The sequence below is a fragment of the Colobus angolensis genome, unplaced genomic scaffold (genome assembly GCF_000951035.1).
Source record: "Colobus angolensis palliatus isolate OR3802 unplaced genomic scaffold, Cang.pa_1.0 Scaffold6, whole genome shotgun sequence".
Lineage (NCBI taxonomy): Eukaryota > Metazoa > Chordata > Mammalia > Primates > Cercopithecidae > Colobus > Colobus angolensis.
In genome coordinates this window covers 11,126,098-11,134,905 of record NW_012119598.1, presented here as the reverse complement: position 1 = coordinate 11,134,905, position 8,808 = coordinate 11,126,098, and the positions used below count along the sequence as shown (strand labels likewise).

The following is an 8,808-nucleotide window of genomic DNA, read 5'->3' as shown; positions in this document are numbered from 1 at the left end:
AAACAACCAGATATCACTCACTTTACAGTACCAAGGGGGAGTGGTGTTAGCCATGAGAAACTGTCCCCATGAACAAATCACCTACCACCAGGCCCCACCTCCAACACTGGAGATCACAATTTAACATGGGATTTGGGTGAGGACACAGATCCAAACCATATCAAGACTCAAACTCCTGGCCTCAAGCGATACTTCTGCCTCAGCCTCTTGAGTAGTTAGGACTACAGGCACATGCCACTCTGCGTTAGACTCTCTCTCTCTTTTTTTTTGGAGACAGAGTCTCACTCTGCGGCCCAGGCTGGAGTGCAGTGGCACAATCATGGCTCACTGCAACCTCCACCTCCAGGACTCAAACGATTCTCATGCCTCAGCCTCTCAAGTAGTTGGGTCTACAGGTGTGCACCACCACACCCAGCTAGTTTTTGTATTTTTAGTAGAGACAGTGTTTCTCCATGTTGGCCAGGCTGGTCTCGAACTCCTGGTGTCAAGCCGTTCACCTGCCTCTACCTCCCAAAGTGCTGGGATTATAGACTCTCAGTTTTGATAGTCTGTTTCCTAGAACCTCTCCTGGTAACAAGCCTGAGTCAGGTTTGAATCAGGAAAGAAGAAGCCACATAATGTTATTTCAATGGAGGGAATGCACTAAAGGTAATTGGTAACACATGTGTTGAAGAGCTGAACAAACAAGCATCAAACAAAATGAAATAAAGCACCATGCTAGTATAAAATAACTTCTTCCCTCAAGGGTTGGAGGGAACAAAGAGAAGAGTCTGGAGTTTTTGGAAATGAGAGGCTTGGTGGAGGAGGCAATCATGGGTTGAGTGGTGTTCTCCAAAAGTTCAGGTCTACCTGAATGTGACCTTACTTGGAAATAGAGTCTTCACAGATGTATATCAGGTTAAGATGTTCTACTAGGCCAGGTGAGGTGGCTGATGCCTCTAATCCCAGCACTTTGGGAGGCTGAGGCGGGTAGTTCAGGAGGTCAAGAGATAGAGACCATCCTGGCCAACATGGTGAAACCCCGTCTCTACTAAAATTACAAAAATTAGCCAGGTATGGTGGCGGGCACCTGTAGTCCCAGCTACTCAGGAGGCAGAGGCAGGAGAACGGGGTGAACCTGGAAGAGGGAGCTGGCAGTGAGCCGAGATGGCGTGACTGCACTCCAGCCTGGGCGACAGAGTGAGACTCTGTCTCAGAAAAAAAAGTTCTACTAGATTAGAGTGTGCCCTAAATCCGATGACTTGGGTCCTTATCAGAAGGCCATGGAAAGACACAGAAGACAAGCGGAAAGACATGGTGCGAAGACAGAGGCAGAGACTGGAGTATTGCAGCTACAGGCCAAGGAAGGCCAGTGATTGCTGGCAACCACAGAAGCCAGGAGAGAGGCGAGGAAGGATTCTTCCCGGGAGCCTTCAGAGGGAGCACGACTCTGCTAACATGTTGATTTCTGACTTCTGGTCTCCAGAACTGTGAGCCAATACATTTCTATTGTTTTAAACGACACCATCTCTGGTTATTGGTTACGACAGCCCCTAGGAAGCTAATACATGACCCTGTGAAGCTGGGGCTCAGACCTCTGAGAAGGGCACACGGCCTGGCTGCTGTGGATCTGTTTAGGGGGAGCAATGACGCTGGCGCTGAGGGGAAACGGAGGCTGGAACCAGCTGCTGCTGAGGGGGAAGCGCCACTGCCGGACAGCACTCAACCAGAAAAAGGCAGTCCTGCCCTCCTCCTCCTGCCTTCAAATCTCCCCCAGGATAGAACCCAAGCCAGCCGGCAAGACAGAAGTGCAGCTGTGGAGCTCGCAGGTGCAGAGTAAATGTCGCAGAGTAAAGCGAATGTGCGCTGGGGGCCGAGAGGCAGCAGTAAGGTGTGGTGCGAGGTGCCTTTGTGTTTGTGGGGATGAGGCCTTGGGTTGTGGGATGTGGAAGAAGAGTTTGCTTGCAGAGATACTAGTTTGAAAAGAAAAAAGTTTACTGGACTACTGAGCAGTGCTGATTCGACTCCACAAATATTCTGCCTCCGAGGCTGGAGAAAAGGGGACTCAGGAACTCCAGGGAGAAAAGATGATGTTGCAAAACGATCTAAGAACAAAAGTGCAAAAAAATTTAAATGTGTACTTCTGAAAGACAAGTAATAATTAGAAGAACACCACTACATCAAAAACATTTAAACATTTATAACAGAAGTATTGCCTGCAACATTTGTGTAGTAAATCTTTTTTCTTGGGTTTGTCTGTAGCTTCATCTCTGCAAGGATGATTTCCACCAGGTGGAGCCGTGGAGCAGGTGACCTCAGTGCCTGCGGCTCCCTTCCACCCTTAAACCGCCCCTCCCCCACCCCACGGGCAGACCCCTCAGCCCGCTCAAGCGGCTCCGGCTCCCTCCTCCCCTCATTCAAACGTCTGCTCAGATTTGTCTCTGTGGACAGCACCTCTTCTGACCTTTTCCTTCGCCCACCTGATACCTGGTTTTCAATCCTGGTTGATTAATAAACCATTGCAAGTGCAAAAATGGCGGCTACTATTTTTTTAATCAACTACGCCAGAGCTACTATGTTCCATTGTCACAAGTCTATTTTTAAATTTAATTTAATTTAATTTTATTTTTGAGACAGAGTCTCACTTTTTCTCCCAGGTTGAAGTGCAGTGGTGTGATCTCAGCTCACTGCAACCTCCACCTCCCAGGTTCAAGCAAGTCTTCTGCCTCAGCCTCCGGAGTAGCTGGGATTACAGGCACGTGCCACCACAACTGGTTAATTTTGTATTTTTAGTAGAGACAGGGTTTTGCCATGTTGGCCTGGCTGGTCTCGAATTCCTGACCTCGGGTGATCCTCACACCTCGGCCTCCCAAGGTGTTGGGATTACAGGCGTGAGCCACCACCGTGCCTAGCCATTTACTCTTTTCGGAGAAGTGGAGTGCATGTTATCAGCTGACAGTGACAGCTGACAGGAGGATGGGTGTTCAGAGGCTTGAGGAGGAATAAGTGATGAAATAATTATCTAGGAAACAGGGAGAATGAACAGAGTCCACATAAGTGAGTGACCACAAATTTAAAATATCCTGCAGGGTTGAATGCTTTTCTACAGGGACAAGTGTGGAACAGGCAGAGTTGGATTTCATCAGGGTTGTGGTGGAGCTGCCTGAAATGACGGAGAAGAGAGGGCAAGAGAGCTCAGGGTTCAAGCAAGAAGTCATGATAATAATTGACCACAGAATTTAGCTGAATAAGAAGGGAAGAAAGGATATGGTACTATTGAAAGAAGTAAAAGAGTGATAGGATCATAGGTGAAGTCCCAGTGGGGTCAAAGGATTGTTGGAGTTGGAGAAATGAGAGGGAGAATGCCAAGATGGTGGTGAGGAGGAGAGTGAGTTGTGGTAATTGACATTATGTCAGGGTTGTTGTTATTTGGTAGCAACAACGTCAAGGATGTGGCCACAGAAGTGAGCCGCTGAGGTAAGGTGGACAAAGGGGTCATTGGAGGAGAGGTCGTCTAAGTGGACATTGAAATCACCAGGAACTGGGGCAGAAGTGTATTGCCCAGAGTGGCAGTCTATCTCTACAAGGAATGGGGGTGTGACCCCAGCAGATGACGCTTACAAAGTGGAATCATGTGTGGAAGAGTCTGATAATGGCACGAGATTTGTAGCTGGATGTATCTGTGAAGATGAGAGGGAAGATCGTTTGAAGCAGTGATGAGGAATGACGAAGAGACTTACTCCACCCCTAGTTTCAGTGGCACAAAGGTCATAGGAGAGAAAACACCATTTGAAATGCTCAGGGAAGGCCGAGTCCCAGGGAGCCAGGTTTCAGTGAGAAGAAGACAACCAGGGCAGATTCCAGATAAGTTTATCGAAGGCTCTCACATTCTCCGCCAAATGACAGCCTGTAGGGGATTGTTCAGACAAAGTTTTTCAGTTGATTCAGCAAACACAGTCATCTAACCAGTAATAAGAGGTGACTTTTTTTTGTTTGTTTTTGGCTTAAGCAACAGAAGTTTATTTTCTCACAGTTCTGGAGGCTGGCAAAGAGTAAAGTGCCACAAACTTCCCCCAGCATGCCTGCCTCTGTGCCCATATACCCTCCCTTCTCCCTTGCCGGTATGGATGAATTGACCCTCTTCCCAAAGTCTGTGATCCCGTTCAACCCTCTCCTACTCACGAACATCACTCTAGCAATTCTGTCCCTCTGCTGTGCCACAAAATTTCCCCTCTTTACCATATTATACTAATCCTCATAAAGCATACTCTTATTTCTCCCATCCCAAAAACAATTCCTTCCTAACTCCACTTACCCCTCCGTCTGCTGCCTCATTTATCACCTTCCTTTTGCAGCAACATTCTTTCAAAGTGTTGTGTCTAGGTACTGCTTTCAGTTTATGTTTTCCCATTCACGAACGCATTCCAAAGAGGTTCTTTCTCTCAACACTACTGACGAGTTTTTGTTTGTTTGTTTAGTTTGTTTTGTTTTTAGATGGAGTCTCGCACTATTGCCCGGGCTGGAGTACAGTGGCATGATCTCAGCTCACTGCAAACTCCGCCTCCAGGTTCAAGTGATTCGCCTGCCTCAGCCTCCCGAGTAGCTGGGATTACAGGCGCCAGCCACCACACCCAGCTAATTTTTTGTATTTTTAGTAGAGACTGGATTTCATTATGTTGGCCATGCTGGTCTCGAACTCCTGACCTCGTGATCCACCTGCCTCGGCCTCCCAAAGTGCTGGGAGGTGTGAGCCACCGAGCCCAGTGAGTTGTTTTTTTGACAGAGTCTCATTCTGTCACCCAGGCTGTAGTGTCACCTCCTGGGCTCAAGCGATTCTCCTATCTCAGCTTCCCACGTAGCTGGGACTACAAGCATACATCACCATGCTCAGCTAATTTTGTTTATTTTTTTGTGGAGACAGGATCTCACTCTTTGGCCCAGGCTGGTCTCAAACTTCTGGGCTCAAGTGATTTTCCCACCTTGTCCCCCAGGTGCTGGGATGACAGGCATGAGCTGCTGTGCGAGCAGAATTTTTTTTTTTTAATCACGGTCACTGATGACCTCCACATTGCTCATTTTAATTGTTATTCCTAGCAACTCTCAGTGGCATTTGAAACAGTTGATCTCCTTCTCTCTCTCTCTCTCTCTTCCTTAGAAAACTTACCTTCCTTGGTTTCCAGACATCATATTTATCTGATATTTATCCTACCTTTCTGGATGCTCCCTCTTAGTCTCTCTTGCTGGGTCCTCCTTATCGCTCATGAACAAATTAGTGCCTTATAAAAGTGGCTCAAGGGACCTCCCTTGGCTCTTTTACCGTGTAAGGACACATAGAAGGCACCATCTGTGAAATAGACAGAGGCCTCAGCAGACACGGAATCTGCCGGTGCCTAGATCTTGAACTCCCAGCCTCTAGAACTGTGAGCAATGAATTTCTGCTGTATAAATCGCGCAGGCTGAGTGGGTGATTTTGTTGTGGCCGCCCAAATGGACTAAGTCACAAGGGCTCAGATTTCAGAGCTTGCTTTCTCCTACTCATGCTTACTTCATAGGTCATTTCATCCACTCCCGTTCTTATGACTTTAAATTCCAAAAATAAGCTGACGTTTTTTGAGCACGCTATTAATAGAAAGGGACTAAACGAGGATATGGATACCAGGAGACTAGAAATAATGGGGGACTGCCAGGGCCAGTTTGTTTGTTTGTTTGTTTATTTATTTATTTTTATTTTTTCAGACATGGTCTTGCTCTGTTGCCCAGGCTGGAGTGCAGTGATGTGATCATGGCTCACTGCAGCCTCCAACTCCTGGGCTCAAATGATCCTCCCACCTCAGCCTCCCGAGTAGCTGGAATTACAGGCATATACCGCCACCTTACTGGACTAATCTTTCTTTCTTTCTCTCTTTATCCTTCCTTCCTTCCTTCCCTCCTTCCTTCCTTCCTTCCTTCCTTCCTTCCTCTCTCTCTCTCTCTCCTTCCTTCCTCCTTCCCTCCCTCCCTCTCCCTCCCTTCCTTCCTCTCTTTCTTTTCCTCCCTCCCTCCTTTCTTCTTTGCTTTCCTTTCCTTCCTTTCCCTTCCCTTTTCTTTCTTTCTTCCTTTCTTCCTTTCTTTCTCTCTCTCTCTCTTTCTTTCTTTCTTTCCTTCCTTCCTTCTTTCCTTCCTTCCTTCCTTCCTTCCTTCCTTCCTTCCTTCCTTCCTTCCTTCCTTTCTTTCTGATGGTGCCTTAATATATTGCCTAGGCTGGCCTTGAACTCCTGGTCTCAACTGATCTTCCCACCCTGGCCTCCAAAAGCGCTGTATGGTATTGTAAATATTTTCAGCTTGTGTCCTGGTAGATATAATGAGAGTTAATAAAAGAGTGGTGAATAAGTAGAATCACTCTGTAGATTTTTTAAGTGCTTGATTCTAATGCTTCTACTTAGAATGTAATCTCAATGACGGCAAGCACCGAATCCTGTCCACTGAATCCCCTGTGACTATAGCAGGCCATTGTAGCTGCCCAGTCCAAATTCATTGAATGAATCAATGCTCATGATGAAAAAATGCTCACAAAGTTTACATCAATCATTAATGCTTTGTTTTCCATCCCGATAGAGGAGAACAGAATCACAGATTAAATAGACAACTATGGGCCAGGGGCGGTGGCGCTTTGGAAGGCTGAGGTGGGCAGATCACCTGAGGTCTGAAGTTCAAGACCAGCCTGACCAACATGGTGAAACCCTGTCTCTAGTAAAAAATAAATAAATAAATAAATAAAAATAAAAGAAATTAGCTGGGCGTGGTGGCACACACCTGTAATCCCAGCTACTCAGGAGGCTGAGGCAGGAGAATCATTTGAATCCGGGAGGTGGAGGTCGCAGTGAGCCAAGACTGCACCATTGCCCTCCAGCCTGGGCAACAAGAACGAAACTCCATCTCAAAAAGAATAAAAAATAGACAACTACAAATAATCTATTTATATTAGCGGCTTCAATTTTGAGGAGTATTACATTAAGAACGGCTTAGCACAGGACCCTTAGTGAGTCTCCCACACTGTGTCAGTTTACTGATTATTAGTAAAAATAGAGCAATCCAAAGACAGTGCAGCAATTATCAGTTCATTGAAAAACTCCCCTCACTCATCACTGGTGAAGAGCACCACCAGATTCAGCAGATAAGCATCAACATTTTTTTCTTTTTCATGTGGAAAGAAAGTATAACCTACAGAAAAGCTGGAGGAATAGTCCAACAAACACTCACATACCCTTCGCTTAATTGTACTCAGTGTTGGTTGCAAATACCAGGATGCTTCATCTCTAAATACTTCACATGTATCTTGTGAGATTAAAAATTTCTTTCTGACATAAAAAATTATCACATCTAGGGCCGGGTGCGGTGGCTCACGCCTGTAATCCCAGCACTTTGGGAGGCCGAGACGGGTGGATCATGAGGTCAGGAGTTCAAGACCAGCCTGGCCAAGATGGTGAAACCCCGTCTCTACTAAAAACACAAAAAATTAGCCGGGTGTGGTGGCACATGCCCGTATTCCCCGCTGAAGTAGAGAATTGCTTAAACCTGGAGGGACGGAGCTTGCAGTGAGCCGAGATCGTGCCACTGCACTCCAGCCTGGGTGACAGAGCGAGACTCTGTCTCAAAAAAAAAAAAAAAAAAAAAAAAAAAAATTATCACATCTAAGAAAATTAATGTTGGGGGGCGGGTCTTCGGTTTGCACAGCTAGAGGCCATGCAGCAGCAAAGGATGCGCAGAACCTTGGAAAAGGTGCTGTGCCTGAGGAACAGCACCATTTTTAAGCAAGCCTTTCTCTCTTAAGGTTTAGAACTTCAGCACAGAAGCCCATCTATTCTGTAGGTGGCATTCTACTAAGTACCAGTCGGCCCTACGAGACAAAGCCCACCCACGCCATTGGAAAGTACAAGCACCTAATTAAAGCAGAAGAACCCAAGGAGAAGGGAAAAGTGGAAGCGAGACTCATTCATTTGGGGACAGATGATGAATATGGGATTTTAACCATTCATCTGACTGCATATGACATGACCTTGGCAGAGAGTTGTGCCCAGTATGTTCACAACCTCTGCAACTCTGTCTCCATTAAAGTCGAGGAAAGTTATGTGATGCCAGCCAAAACCATTGAAGTGTTGTGGTTGCAGGACCAAGGCAGCAAAATGTTCCTGGACTCAGTGCTTACCACCCGTGAGTGAGTGGTTCAGATCAACGGTTTGCGTGCTACGTTTGCAGAGATTTTCTTGGAAATAATCCAAAGCAATCTTCCTGAAGGAGTCAGATTGTCAGTGAAGGAGCACACGGAAGAAGACTTCAAGGGGAGATTCACAGCTCGACCAGAACTGGAAGAGCTGTTGGCCAAGTTGAACTAGCTACTGTAAACCCTTTCATGCCGGCACTGATCATATTGAATGCCAAGGAGAAGAGCTTACCGGATGGTCAGAATTCATCAGGTCACCTGACCCTTAGATTTCATGAGTACCCATTCTCATACCCAGTAATGCCTTCACTCCTTTGTAGCGTGGCTGTACTTGCCATTTGTTACCACTTACCTAACCCCTGCTATCCTCCATCTAATACAAATCTGCTGCTGATGTGTATTTTTTTTTTAAAAGGGAAATTAATGTTAATTCAATATCCTATGATAAAATAGTCCCTATTTATATTTTCCTAATTGTTCCAAAAATGCTCTTAATAGCTGGTTTTCTTTCTTATTATTATTTTTTAAACCCAGGATCCAATTAAGGCTCAAGTGCTACTTTGGTCTATGTGTCTTTAGTGTCTTTTAATTTAGAACAATCTCCTCAGATTTTCTTTCATGATACTGAA

The 8,808-nt window shown here is 46.0% G+C and overlaps 1 pseudogene; it reads left to right on the top strand.

Annotated features, from left to right (window-relative positions):
• The first annotated feature begins 7,716 nt into the window (after positions 1-7,716).
• On the top strand, positions 7,717-8,351 carry LOC105526627 (annotated as a pseudogene).
• The last annotated feature ends 457 nt before the right edge of the window (positions 8,352-8,808 follow it).